This window comes from Phocoena phocoena, chromosome 8, assembly GCF_963924675.1.
Source record: "Phocoena phocoena chromosome 8, mPhoPho1.1, whole genome shotgun sequence".
NCBI classification, from domain to species: domain Eukaryota; kingdom Metazoa; phylum Chordata; class Mammalia; order Artiodactyla; family Phocoenidae; genus Phocoena; species Phocoena phocoena.
The window spans coordinates 42,133,774-42,149,649 of NC_089226.1; the positions used below are offsets into that span (position 1 = coordinate 42,133,774).

At 40.0% G+C, this 15,876-nt stretch overlaps 1 pseudogene; it reads right to left on the minus strand.

Moving 5' to 3' along the window:
- Positions 1 to 2,061: 2,061 nt before the first annotated feature.
- LOC136127206 (microtubule-associated proteins 1A/1B light chain 3B pseudogene) lies at positions 2,062 to 2,434 on the minus strand (annotated as a pseudogene).
- Positions 2,435 to 15,876: the final 13,442 nt, after the last annotated feature.

Here is a 15,876-nt window from a genome sequence, read left to right on the forward strand (position 1 = left end):
CTGACAGGAGGTGAAGCTCAGGCAGTAATGTGAGCAATGGGGAGCAGCTGTAAATACAGATGAAGCTTCACTCACTAGCCTGCTGCTCACCTCCTGCTGTGTGGCCCAGTGGTTGGGGACCCCTGCCTGTGACATCTTTGAAAAGGTGGAACAGTTAGAGGATGCTTTAGTATAAATAGAGTAATTCACAGGAAGTCCAAAGGCTAGATTCAGAGGGTCAATGTTTATTTGAATGGTGATATTTCTAGAGACATAGGACCCTTCATTCAATCTTGTGTGTGTGCGTAGTTTATGTTTGTTTTTTTTACACTTTAAACAATGTCATGTTGTTTTTTTAGACAAGTTCTTACTTTTTGGAAAACATTTTAAACAAGGATGTGATTCAAATATGATATTTTATTTTTTATTTTTTTACAAATTTATTTATTTATTTATTTATGGCTGCATTGGGTCTTTTAAACAAGGACGTGATTCAAATATGATATTTTTATTTTTTTAATATATTTATTTATTTATTTATGGCTGCATTGGGTCTTCGTTGCTACACGCGGGCTTTCTCTAGTTGTGGTGAGCAGGGGCTACTCTGTTGTGGTGCACGGGCTTCTCATTGCGGTGGCTTCTCTTGTTGCGGAGCACAGTCTCTAGGTACGCCGGCTCAGTAGTTGTGGCTCGTGGGCTGTAGAGTGCAGGCTCAGTAGTGGCGCACGGGCTTCACTGCTCTGCGGCATGTGGGATCTTCCTGGACCAGGGCTCAAACCTGTGTCCCCTGCATTGGCAGGTGGATTTTTAATTACTGTGCCACCAGGGAGGTCCTTGATATTCTAAATAATGTCATGCTGACCAGAATTTTATATGGTTCAAAGTTGAGAAGGGTAGTTAAAATATGTGATTCTTGAAATGTTATCCATAAGGGATTCAAGTGACTCTGAAATAATAGGTGGGCATTTGAAAGAAATGAAAGTAAATAGGTAAAGGTAAGTTTATGCCACTGGTTTCACAATAAAAATAATTGTACTAGTGAAATATGACATAAAAGTGCTTAAGGATTTTAAGCTGATTCTAAATGAAATATAGATTAACCATTGGCATGCCTTGCCAAGATACCAACATTTATAATGGTTATAGTTTATTGAATATCTATTATATGCCAAGCATTATTAGGGACTTTGCATACATTTGCCTGTAAAGTTTATGTACATCATTAATTTTTGCCATTTTATAAATTGAAATTTTAAGCTCAGGGAGATGAAATAATTTGCTCACACAGCTAATAAGAGTAGGGACTAAGATGACTGATCTCAGATCCTTTTTTCCACAAGATTCTTACTCTTTTTCTCTTTCTGCCTCATTAGTGTGATTGTAGGTTTCATTAAGGTGGAAAAAATAACTGAAATAAAGGATGTAATAGGCACAGTTTAATCTAAACTGTTCTGAGTTCCATTTTGAGTTTTCCCTTTGATTGAGAACACCACAGTTTAAGAGGAAAGCTGGAGTACTTCTAGAGTACAGGTAATCAGATGGAGAAGAGATTTGAATTTATTTTATATGAGGAACAGTCCAAAGAACTAAGAGTTTTTGACCTGGAAAGCAGAGCCCACAGTAGCTCAACACTGGGAGGACTGTTATTTGAAAAATATGTTACATTTTCTTCTCTGTGACTCTACAGAGTGGAACTAGGACTAATAAATTAAAGAGTCATGAAGTCAGCCTGGCATAACATAAGTTAGAATTTTCCAACAGAGCTGTCAGCAAGTATACTGAAATCTCTGTGTGGTGGTGAGCTGACTGGCATTGGAGGTATTCAAGTAAACGGTAGCCGATCACTTAGTTGGAAATCAGTGTAGAATCACTGGTAGTCTCAGCAGACTTTTAAAATTCCTTTCAATTCTTGGAGTCTTTAATAGACTTTAATAATCTTTAATATAGAAACTGAAATATATTTAAGGGGTGGTTGTTAGCACACATTTCTTTTTTTTTTTTCAGTTGGTAACATCCCTTTTTTATTCCTTGGTAAGGGTTTAAAAAATTCGAGAACAGACACATTTTTTTTTTTTTTTAGTCTTACATAGGAAATTTCCTTCCAAAAGTCTCCTGAGAGGTGTATACCATACACAGGAATCCATCTTCATCCTTCTCACTTTAATACACTTCACAAATCAGCGTGGACACACTCACCATGCTATGCCCATTCACTAACAGGAAGACTTGGTTAGTACTGAGCTGTAAGCGCCTTCTAATTATCTTGATGAGCTCACTCATGTTGACATGATCAGGCACCAAGAACTTTGTTTTATCCAGGACCGGAAGCTGCTTCTCACCTTTGTATTGTTCTATTATTACTGGGATTTTGGTAGGATGCTGCTCTCAGGTTAAGTAGGCCATCTTCTACTCTTTGTTCGAAGGTTCGGTGCTGTTTGAAGGTTTTCTACGGCATGGCAGGGCAGGCTGGGCGGGGGTGGCGAGGTGGAGGGTCCCGAGGCTCCAGGCGGTGGCTGCAACAGCCAGCACACATTTCTTAAAAGGTAATTTTATTGAATACTTTCATTATGAAACCAGATTCAAACAGAAACAAGCAACAGCACACCTACAAGTTAGAGCAGGCAAGTAGTCGTTGGTAAGGAGAGAACAAGATTTATGTACAATTCCATCCACTGTTTTAAACACTTGCCAAACAATAATTATTTACTTTTGGACAAAGATCCCTGGTGTGTATTTTCGACATTCTTTAAGGGAGCTGACTTAAATGTTTTCATCTCCATCTCCAGCATGTCTTAAGTCTTGGCAAAGGAAGAAGCCGGGGAACCTTTGCTCTATAGAAGGTGAATGTTCTTGGCTGTGATGGCGGTAACTCTGCAGTTACATGGGGCTCATTCTTTCCATCTCATACATTGAAAAGACCTCCCAGGAAGAGCTGCCAAGACATCCGTGGTCCACGTGGCCTCCTCAAGCTACACTAGGATGCTTTGTGGACGGCGTGCTGGGCCTTCAAGTAGCACTTGCAAAAGATAAGGCATATTCTATCCTCCCCACCCTCATCCCTCCAAAAACTTCCTTTGCCAGTTTTCTTTACTGATCTGTACTTAATAATGAATAATGGCCATCTGAGTAAAAGTGTCTTGAAAGTCCCTTTTTGTATTTTATAACCTTGATACTCAAAGTGTGGTCTGTGGATCAACATCACCAGGAATTTGTTAGAAATGCAGGTTCTTGGGCCTCACGACAGACCTACTCAACCAGAATCCACATTTTAATAAAATTCCCAAGTGATTTATATACACATTAAAATTTGAGAAGCACTCTTTTAGACTACGTGCTCATGATCTTACACATTTTATAAGCGTGCTATATGGTTTAGTACTTTCTCACAATGTTCCAATTTCACTTTGTACCTCTTAGTTTGAGGACAGTAAGATTTCTGGAACTATTGCCTAAACGCAAATCTTCAACTAATCCTTTACTCTCAATCCTCATAACCCAATTGCCCACCAATTATATAACTTTAAATCCTTCCTTCTTATTGCCCCTCCACCTCCTACAACAGACCTGGATAAGGCTCCATCATCTCCATCTGGACTGTAATTATATCCTCTTGCTAGATTTTTTCTGCTTTCATTCATTCTCCAAACTGTGGGCAAAGGTAATTTTTTATTGAAATGTATCCTTGCTCCAGGGCAATGTCCTAACTTATTAGTCTGCATTCAAAGTCTTCTCTAATTGGTCTCCAGTAACCTTTTAACTTCTGCTATTGACACATTTCTATCAAACATGTTAATTCTAACTATAAGCTACTACTGGCCATTTGTACATTTCCATTTTCCTGAAAGCCCATCCTCACATTTCTTCCTAGACTCATCATGAAAATAAAGCCCTCTACAGTTTTCTGAGGAAGAATGAATAGCTTCTTCCTTTGGTAACATAACACAGTTTACACACCTGTGTCATGTTCCACTTTTATTCATTTTCTTATCTTCATACACTGTTAGATAATGATGCTTGTATGGCAGGGATAAGGGAGGCATTTAGTGTATGGTTTAAAAAAAACTAAGTTCTAGAGTGAAAAACTATGTCAAATTCATTCCCTCCTTACTACCATGTAACCCTAGGTCAATTACCCCTCTAAGCCTCAGTTTCCTTATCTATAATATGGGATAATTACACCTATATAAACGGATTTTGTGAGGATTAAAATAAAATGTGAAGATTTAGTTCATATGATGTTTAGTTCATAATAATAATTCAGTTTTGTTCTAGAAGGACATAGTATATTGGGTGGTAATCAAGGCAGGGGCAGTGACATACCATGGAAAATGATATGAACGCAAATTTTAGAATTAGAAGACAAGGGTGAGGCTTCACCATAGGGGAAATAAAAAGCCCAATAATTAGAACTAAGATGTAGGACTAGAGGATTCACAGTGACTGGTCTTGATGCTGAGTTCCCTGGACTGGAGCTTCTGTGGATTGACTCTAGTGGCCCCAAGAAGGTGGGCAGAGGTGATGCAGAACTAGAGAACAAATTGTGTCCCTATGAAGTGACCTGTAAGAAGTGTGAGGTCATGCTTTCCATTTTGTTTCTTCTGTCCTTCCTGATGACACCCAGCATTTTGTGGGTCTTGGCACGTGAGATTCTTCCTCCCTCCTTGCCTTCCTTCCTTCCTCTCTCCCTCCTTTCTCTCCCTCCCTCACTGTCTTTCTTCTTTCTTCTTTTCTGGTCTTCACTCTCCCAGCTGAAAATGTCAGAAAGATCTAGCAGAGTGAGTTTAGTGACAGTGAATATTTCTTCAATATACACTCAGTTAAAACCAACACACACAGATGGAGACAATTGTCTGTCATTATCAGCACTGACAGGTTTGAACTAATATCCTAGAATGGAAAGTGACCTGCCACTTTCTATGAGTCATATACAGTGATTCTGATTGAAGAAGACAGTACTAAGTTAGAGACATAGTCCATATAATAAAAAAAAAACAAATCTTGAATCTTAATTTCTAACATGTATCCTAAAAAAGGCTTCATTCTTGGAATACTGATTTATCATCCAACAAATTCTTATTCACTTTGAAGGGAAGTAGGAAGTGAGAAAGAGGTGCCTTTCCTAGATTGTAGCCTGGGTACCTAGGGCTCAGACAGACTTCAGGATTTTAGGGTGGGAGAGCACAGATCTGTAGACTTAAGACTTCTGATCTATTTGGAGCCCAGTCACAGACTGAGCCCAGTAGCAGGGCAGTCATAGCCATGAACCAGGGTGTTTTCGTATGTGTCCTGCACAGTTTAATTAATACACATTAATTTTTGCTACAACAGAGCATATATCCTGTTTTATGAAGTCGCGGAATATGGTATAGGATTGAGTACAATCTGTTGCAGGAAAAAAGAGACAAGAGTGTGAGGCCAAGCTGATGCCAGAAGAGTGGCGTTGACTGGATCACATGAGAACTTGGCCTTGTGAGTATGAGACGAACACAGTTACGGCAGTGAACAATTTTAATTGTACAGGAACATGGTGCTGATCGGCAGATGACAACATGGATAAATTATGTGATATCTGTGGATGTTTTTATGCTACAGAAGTCACTGGGTTGTAATTTTTTGGTTTCCAGGTCTAATATCTTGAGTCTTTGTTTCATTCAAGTTTGACCTACGGTTCTAGAATTTAAGTGTGCTGAAAAAACAAAACAAACAAACACTGCAACAGTGCTGTTACTGCTTTCTATTCTTTTCTCAAATTTATAAAAAGTATGGGGAAAAGTTTAATTTTTACTGCATAGCTACTACGTGCCATGTTGTTATCAGGTATTTTACCCATCTTGTTTCATTAAATTCTCAAAATCATTAAGGTAGAGATTAACAATTCCATTTCATAGATAAGGAAGCCAAAGTTTCAAGGGGTTGAATAAGATATCTAAGATCACAAAGCAAGTTCTAAGATAAGTTTTAAATGCAGGTCACTTGGAATACACACACACACACACACACACACACACACACACACACACACATATGTATATTTTTTTCTATTTGTTTTTATGGCTCTTAGATTACAGGACCCACAATCTCAAGATACTCTGAGACAGACACAGGCCTGGACTCTGTTACTGTCCTCACTACCAACTCTGTGAAATTAAACAAATATGCTTAACCCTTCAGGAACTCGGTTTTCTAATCTGTAAAATTAGAGGACTTGGACCATTTGCTTTATGTAACCCTTTCATGCACTAATCTCTGTGTCCACACAAAGTTCATGTATAAGAACTTCCACTTAAAATTCTACTTGGGGACAAAAAAACTAGCATAGCTAGAGACTTAAATAGAACTAAGGAAAAACTTCAGGGAGCAGAGTTCATGGCTTAATTGGCTTTGGACTAGCCAGTCTAGTTGGAGTATCATGGGCTTCATGGTAGATGAGCAGAAATGGGGAAAGTTCAATTAGGAGTAACTACTGCTGAGGCAGTGTCGGATTGCGGTAGAGTAGAAAGAGCATGGAATAACAGATACCTGAGTTTGAATCCTGATTTGATCAATTACTAGTTATATAACCTGAGCATAATTCTGACTCTTAGTTTCCTGCTCTGTACGTTGGGAGTGATTGTGGAGCTCTTGTGAGAATGGAATGAGGTCCTGGGAATGAACTACCTAGCACATGACATAGAACATGGTTGGTACTCCATGAGTGCCAGCTTCCTCCTTTCTCTCCTATATGTGTGACACTGGCACAAACTCTGCACGATAAAAATCTGAGGCATGTCAGCATAAAATTCCCCAGGCAATATCTCTGGACCATCAAACAATTCTAGGAAGATCAGAATTGTGGAAAAACGTCTAGACTGACTCCGTTACCACCTCCTGTTCCAGAAGCACCACACCATTCATTTCCCTGATCTTTCTATTTTCTAACAGTCTCTGAGTAATCCCTTTTGCATTTTTTGAGGAAGTTTTGATGTGTGAGGAATGGAGGCCTGGCCACACACCATGGATGTTTGATTTTCCTTCTCCCACTCTCTTCTCTTGAAGAAGCCTTAATCAGAGCTGTTGCCAGGTGATGAGGTCTCCACATTCTTTCCAGCAGCTGCTATTTATGTATGGTGTCTGGTGGTGCTTTAATGCCTGGTTCAATATTTACCTGTGAGGGCTTTACTTAACTCTCCTTAGTCACAGAATTGAGCTGTCCAGATAGTACTATCTTGGGGATTGCTATGAAGTATCCCCAAAGCTGACCACTCAGTATTCACTCATCTTTCCAGAAATGTTCTTCCAGGTAGCATAGCAGGCTCTGAAATGAAGTCTGCCGCCATTTTTCCCTGGACTCTTGGAGCTGTGAACAGTAGGAACATGGTGAATTGATTAAAAGAAGCACATCACAAGTATGTGGGTAACTGAAAGTTAGAAACAAGGGGATAGAGTGTTTTATCTGCCTCACTATACACTCTTATGAGTCAAGAGAAGAAGTAAAACAAAACTCTCGACTCAAACTCTTCAGCTGCAATGCCCACTTGAAAAGTCATATTTGTGCAGAACCCTGCAGTAAATATGGTGTTTTCAGATCTGTTACTTCATACCAGTAGCTCCACGTGTCAGCACATGGCTGGTGTTATTATCCCCATTTATAGATGGAAATGCAGGCCTAGAGCAGTTGGGTAACTTGTCAAGCCATTTCAAACGCTTTGCAGAATGAAATAGGAAGTAATTAGGCAAAATAATACATATGTAGAAAGAGACACATACGATCACTTAACAACCAGATTTATGATAGGACTGTTACCATCAACCCATTCTATGGATGAGAAAACATGGCTAACAATTCTGTCTTAATTTGCCCAATTATATCAAATACTTTTCAGAATGATGGAGAGGATACATTTGTACAGTGTCAAAATAAAATGACTGTGGTAGGAAGTATGTCATGGAGTTGGGGGCACGGACACGGGTTCGGATAAGCCTGTCTTTGAATCCTTGTTCCCCTGTGGAAGTAACTTAAAACTCTTCTGGTTTTGATCCTAGTTGCTCATCACTCTGTAGTTCAGTTTCCTAATTTTTAAAATGGGCATGAATAATTTCTAATTAGCACTGTTTTAAGAATTGAAGTCAATATGTCTGGGAGAGACTCAAGGCTGGCTCACACAATGGAGATTCGTTCTCAGTGTTTGCGATTCCAGAAAGGTGCTCACACCATTTCGGTTTGTCTCTATTTTTGGCTGAGCCTCTGGGAATTGAGGAGAGAGAGGAACTGGCTTGAAGCAAACCACCACTGCATGCACAGAATCCTGGCTTGCTGGCCAGGTCTGTGTCCTCTGTAATTACAATGACATCTCAATATGTTTTCATGTCTCAGGTAGTCTTGCTTGTATCACATTTGCATTTGAAAGTTACAGCTCCGGAACCATAAATGCTGAAAGGTCTCCAGGTAACTTGATGCCGTTTGGAGCAAAGAGCTCGCCTTCAAAATGCTGTCAGGAAGATTCACTTTTTACAACACTTTTTATAGGAATTCCTGTGGAGGAGAATACTCAGGAGAAGAATTTGGCCTCCCGGTTTGAAGCACATCTGGTTGTTTGAGTTGTGAAAAGTAGTCCATAACAATGGAGAAAATGAGGTAAATGTGAAATTCGAGCCGGACCAAGTCAGGAGAAACGCAAATTGCAGACAGCTTTGTTTATCTTTCAAAACATCCTGCTGGTTCATAAATTAGATTGGGATTCCTTAAATTAATCAAAATGAAAAACCAGTGGTGTCCCAATGGAGCTATGTTGATATAATTAATTCTCTTTATTCAGAGGATACTTACCAAGTTGTGGATTTTCTGGGACTCTTGCTTTTCCCTCTTACATCCAATTGTTTACGTTTTGGTTTGTTCTCTTTCTGCCTAACCCTATATTCCATAATGTGTGGGTAGAGAAGGCGGAAGGGACCCAGGAAATGAACTATTAGTATAATCCAATAGCTTAGTCTCAGCATTAGGTATGGATGTATGAGATATTTACTAGATGAAGGAAATCTGCTACTTATGAGCAGTTCTGAATTAATTAGGTTCTGGGGTTGCCATGAAGTTTGTTAATCCATTTTATTCTCACTCCCTATGTAGGTAACTGATTGAGCCATCGGAAGTCATAATGAGAGGTTTTTCTTTGGGCTCTTTGTATTTTCATGATAGCCCATGGGTTAGAGGAAATAGTCAGATTTGGAATTTTGTGAAAATTAAATTGTAACCAAACCAGTAGAGACATCCAATTATCCTAGCCAGAAGAAGCTTCTGGTTGCTCTGAACTCTTAAATAACAGTGCATATCTGTGTGTCTCCCTTTGGCAATTGCCATATGCCTTGCATTACACTGCTTTGGATACAGTCCATCTCCCCCACTAGACTGCAGTGCAGGCACCCTGAAGGCATCTCTGTACTCGTCTTTGTTGTAATCAGAGCAGTCCAGTAAGACTATCATGTTAGCCACATTGGTAACTTACCATTTTCTAGTGGCCACATTAATTAAAAGAAATACAGAAAAACAGATGAGATTAACTTTAATAATATATTTACTTAAGTCAATACATCCAAATTATTATCATTGTAATATGTAGGTGATATAAGAAACCATTAGGGATGTCTCACACCCTTAAAAATTCAAAGTCTTGGATATCTCGTATGTATTTTACACTTGTGGTACATTTCAATCCAGGCAAATCAGATTTTAAGTGCTCAGTAGTTACATGTGGCTTACTGGCTTTCATACTGGACAGGCCAAATCTAGACCACTTCACTGTGGGAGGTTATATAGTGCTCTGCTAGCAGACTCTGGATCGTGTGGGTTCAAATCCCAGCTCTACTGATTCTCTAAGCCTCAACTTCCTTTCCACGAGTAATAGCAATAATGAGACTACTTGGCACATGGTCTGTATTCAGAAGGCATTTGTTCAATGAATCAAAGTATTTTTCATAGAGGATTGCTTGAGGGTTGAATGAGATAGGGTAAAGCCCTTAGCACAGGGTATGGCACGTGAAATCTCTTCGATAAAAATTAGCAATTACGGTTACTAAGGTAGTGTCTAGACACTAAAATCGATTCAGTAGATATATCCCCCCCTCATATCTGTTAGTCAAACTTTTAGCTATTCTTTATACATGTCTCACAGAGGATCCCGGTGAAGTCTTCATCCCTTCCGACCAAAGCCATAGGAATCGTTTCTTCTGCTGTTCCCTCACAAAACTGGGTTCATCCTTTTAAAGTTCCTTATCGCATTATAACTTAAGGATTGTTCTGTTTTCATTTTCCTGCAGATTGTAAGCTCCCACATGCAGGGGCATGGTCTGTTTATCTAGCGATCCCCTGTGATGCACCACACATTAATTGGCACATAGTAAGTGCTTAGTGCATTTTTAATATACAATAAGTAAACAAATCCATTTCTTTGTATACAGCATGAGAGGTTGAGCTCTTTTCCAGAAGGAAGCTTGATGGACTGCTCTTCTGGTCCGAACTGTTCTTAGAAATAAATAAATATGCTGTCAGCCTTGAGTTTCCTCTCAAACACTTATTGAGCTGATAGAGATTTCTTGAGATATTAAACCTCATAACTGGTTTTAATACGACAGTTATGGACCCGAGGAGAGGATAAAGTGTCCATGATTGCTAGGTGATGGAAACTTTGTAAAAAGCCACTGAAACTAATATAGCCGACACGTTTAAACTGAAGATAATATGTTCCTTTTTCATTGTGGGTCACAGCTGTGTAGGGCACTAGCTAGTTCATGAAGGGTGTATAGTTACCCAGGATTTAAACTTACATAAACTCCAAATCTGCAGCTGCCAATCACAGAACATTCCCTGTATTGGCCAGAGCAGAGCTGTCAGCAAGGACTCCTTTTGCTCCTAGCGTTTGGCCCTTAGGGTCACATCTCTATTGGCCCCAAGAAGCTTCTCTTTCTGGGGCTAATGTTATTCCTTTACTTCCATCAGATAATGTGGTAGTGGGGCTGAAGTCCTAATTGCTGGTGTTAGTTCAACCAGTTTTATGTAGGGTAAGCTTGTGTGGAAGATATTAACGTTTGCTTGTTCTTGTTGTATGTTAAACCTGCTCTTGACTTTCATTCCCATTTTCCCTGTCCTCCTGTACAGTTAAAGTGAAGGTAAATAGTTAGTGCAATCAACAAGTGTTTACTTATTCCACTGATATTGGTGTTACTGTGTTAGGCACTGGGGCACAGACATGAATAAGAAGTGGCCTGTTCTCTCCTATGTGACAGGAGAGATGGACAAACCTACAATTGCAAGAGAGTACTGTAAGGGCAGCGGCAGACGTTTCTACAGATCAGTATGGAAGTATAGAGTAAGGACAATTAAGAGTTGCTATACATTAGATAAAAGTTAAAACAGAAAAATCACTGGGCTCTATCTCTTCTTGACCAGCTGACCATAAGCAAGGTGTGATTGCACAGCATTCTGAGTGCGTCCTTTCATAACATCCTCACAAGCGTAGCCGTAAGTTACATGAAAGTAGAGCCCATGTCCGTCTGGCTTACTGCTCCTACTCTTGACATCACTTGACATATGTCAGACACTCAAAAACTATTAGACCAAATGAAGAAACCAAGGAAAATAGAGATTTGATTAGAAAAAAATTAAAATAAATAAGAAAACCTTTGTGCCATTACAAATCACTGTAGGAAAAAAAATGATTTCAAAATGGTAAAGACCTTTCTACTTTTTTTCCTCTACTCGTAAATCACCCCCAAAACAAGAACTAAAGGCAAAACACAAACACCATCTGCAATGAAACTCTCTGACAAATGAAAGAATGGTAAGTTAATGGCACAGAGCTAAATGAAAATTAAATGCCTCCAGACTATGGCATCAATGGGAGACATTCTGATTTAACCCATTAACTTCAATAAGGTCCTGGAACTGGAAGCACCAAGCATAAGTTATGGATAAAGTGAGTGTGTGTGTGTGTGTGTGTGTGTGTGTGTGTGTGTGTGTGTGTAGTGGGGGAGGGTTAAGGAGGGACTTGCTGGAAACAGAGGATTTGCTTGAAGTCTTTTTAAGGAGCAGTTAGATCCCTAGATGCTGACTGTCTACTCAGAATAAGCTAGTGACTCTGGTAGAATGGAACCAGAGAGGCTAGAGGGAATGGCAGGTATGGAGAAATGGGGAGCTGAGCAGATGTGATATAATGGTGACTCAAATATCATGAATGACATTGCCATTGATGACATGGCTTTGTGAAAAGAATAATTCTTGATAAAGTTCCAAATAAAGTGATGTATAATGTCCAGAGAAAATACCAGAAAGCCACGCAGGAGGCAAGGAAACTCTTACTGTGTGGGTTGTCCATGCATTGCGAAACATTCAGTAGCCCTGTACTGCTCACTAGATGGAGGAGAATGCCACTTGTGATGACAGCAAAAACACCCTGGAGAACTTTACAAAAGGACGGCTTCATTGCTTTACAGCCCCATTGAGAAACACTGGCTGAAAGCCATTTTGAAAGTTTTGCCATTGACTAGGGACTGATACAGAAAGCCACTGGAAGATTTTCATCAGGAAAATAATATGATATGACTCATGTCTTAAAAAGAAAACTGCGCTGACAATAGGCTATAGAAAGGAAGGACAGAGCAGAAGTTTTGTTAGGAGGGTCTGTAATCAGCCAGGGCAACTGCCTCTCAGGGTGTCGGTGAGAAGTAGCTGGATTCTGGATATATTTTTTATGTAGCAGGATTTTCTGATGAATTGCCTGTGAAAATGATAAAAAGGGATGAGCCAAGAATAACGAAATTAGGCATTAGGCTTTCTGAGGGGGTCTTAGAACACATTGTCCATGATTCTTTTATCCTGCTTTGTTGTCATGGAGGTTAATCATAAATTGTCAGGTTTTGCAAAGATATACCATTTGTTTGTCACTCGTCTGCTAAGTTATAATTCCTTCACTTTTGCCATTTATTTGTCACCCAGAGCCATCCATGGAGACCAGAGTTTTGACTAGAGTATTAAAATGAGTACTCATCTAGAGTTCCTTTAATGAAGGTATAGGCATGGTCCAAAACTGCAAATCTCATTAACCTGAACATCATAATGTCACTGTACTACCTGATCATCTTACCCCTGCACATCTAGGAAACTGGAGAAGGAGGTGAATGAGGGTTCTAGCCCCCAGGGGAATAGGGTCAAAGCAACACAAAAACCTCTGCTTTTCGTGAACAGTATCCTTCAAGCCTAGAGGCTAATCACTAAAAACAGAAGTCAAATTGCGATTGACATATACACACCACTATATAAAAAGTAGATAACTATTTATAACTATCTATTATAAATAGATAAGGACCTACTGTACAGCACAGGGAACTGTACTTAATACTCTGCAATGACCTATATGGGAAAAGAATCTAAAAAAGAATGGATATATGTATATGTATAACTGATTCATTTTGCTGTACAGCAGAAACAGCACAACATTGTAAATCAACTACACTCCAATAAAAATTTAAAAATAAAAAAAAGAATAAAACTATTGTAGGGTAGTTAATGTTCTAAAACTCTTACATCTTACAGCAGTAGGGAATCAGTGTGTCCTAGTGGCTGGATGAAAGAATCAGGGAGTGAATCTAAAATGACCTTCAGTGGGTAATAAACTTCCTTTAAATCACATGTCTATAAAATTCATGCGAATTTTGAATTCTATTCCATATTATTTCTATGCTTTCTTACAAACAAAAGGTAATGTTATAAATTATTTGCCATAAGGTAAAATTGATGTATTATTTTTGTTTTGTGGCTTCCTGTACCCTCATGTACGCTGCAAGGGTAACCAAAGGGCATTTGTATTAGATTGGATCAAAAAGGTGATACAGACAAGCAGGGGAACTGAGAAAAGTCCAATGAAGGCATTATTTTGTTTTATTTTATTTTATTTTATTTTTTTGTGGTACGCGGGCCTCTCACTGTTGTGGCCTCTCCCGTCGCGGAGCACAGGATCCAGACGCGCAGGCTCAGCGACCATGGCTCACGGGCCCAGCTGCTCCGCGGCATGTGGGATCTTCCCGGACCGGGGCAGGAACCCGTGTCCCCTGCATCGGCAGGCGGACTCTCAATCACTGTGCCACCAGGGAAGCTCCAGTGTCTGTTGTTTTAAGCCACCTGATTTTGTGCTAATATTGGGGCAGCCACAAGAAAGTAATGCAGGCACCTTTGTGCCAGCAATCATGTGGAGCCATTTGCATCCCTGGGTCAGCAGTGTCAGGGGAGGGAGCGGCTGCCAGCACTTGGAGAGGGCTGCAGCTGCAGCTCCAGCTGGAGCCAGAGGAGAGAGCCACTAGGCAAGTGCTGAGGCATCAGGCAGAGGAACGGTCTGACAGGAAGGAAGCCAGGGATGTAATACCCTGGCCTCTGCCTCCCTTCATTTTCTGATCCATTTTCCATGATGGCCGTTGAATCCAGTTGGTAGCTTGACATCAGAAGAGACTGGTTGATAAAATCCGTAGAAATCAGCTTCCCTGGAGAGAGCAGAGTGGAGCAGGATAGTCGAGGGGGAAGAGAGACTATCCAGCATCATATTTGTACCTCAGTTCGGTCACTTCAGGATGGTGAAGATGTTATTGGCTTACGAATCAGGAGGCTTGAATTCTAGTGTTTCTGTCACGAGCTGTGTACTTAGTTATCTCTGGGTTCCATTTTCTGATCTATTAAAAAATGACTTTTTTTTTTTTTAACACTTTGGAAGTTGGAGATGTCTCAGAAGTCATTAGCCACACTGAGGCTTAAGAAGGAGAAAGAGACTTAACATATGGCACGTGACTCTTCAGGTCAAAGCAGGGCCCCCATGTCACACGTGGGAATGCTTGTCATGCTTCTCTAGACTTTGTGGAAGAATCTATGGCCACACACTGAGAGAAGCAAGAAGTGCTACACAAATAGAAGGTGAGTGACAGAACATTCCCTGTTGGAGTGCGGGCTTTAATTTTCTGGGAGATACTGTGGGATGTTGTTTGTGTTCCTTGCACTTACAATTCCCTGTTCTCCCTTCCCCATCCTTCACCCCATCCTACCTCAGGCCTCTGAGAATCAATCAAACATCTGTTCCTTAGGGATGCCTTTCCTGACCAACCAAAGTAAACCTGTTCTTAAAATAATCTGGGCCACCTATGTGCTTTGTACATTTCTCTATTATTTCACTCATTGCACTGTATTTCAGTTATTACACTGCATGTTTGACTCTGTCCTTTGACAGAGATCCCCTCAAGAGCAAGGAAAGTGTTGTGTTTCTCCTTATCTTCAATTCCTAGCACAGTGCTTGGCACCTAGAGGATCTTTAATATTACTTATTTAATGAATATATGGGGTTGCAAAGAAATGCATGAAATTGTGTAAGAGGATTACTTCGCCAGAATCTAGATGTACCCAAATTTTGTACTATGTGCCTAGATTCACTCTAGGATTCAAAAATAGTTCAGTCAAAACTTGTTCATTCAGAAATTTTTTAAAACAGAGGGAATTTCCTGGTGGTCCAGTGGTTAGGAATCCACACTTTCACTGCTGGGGCCCATGTTCGATCCCTGGTCGGCGAACTAAGATCCTTCAAGTGGCACGGTGTGGCCAAAGAAATAAAAAAATTAAAAAAAAAACATTAATTCTGGCTGGCTCCTTGACTGGCTGGCTCCTCGACTGTCCTAATGTTTTCCATCCACCTGAGTGATCCCGTAGCTTCTTGGACAAACATCAATCTAGAATACCATGGTGTAAAAATTATCTCTTGTGTGTGTCCCCCACTATATTGGGAGCCCCTGAGGATGTCAACTATGTCTTGCTATATTCCTAGCACATATCACAATGTCTGCCACAGAATAATCAATTAAAGTTTATTAAAATTAACTGAAGGTCTACCTAATTGA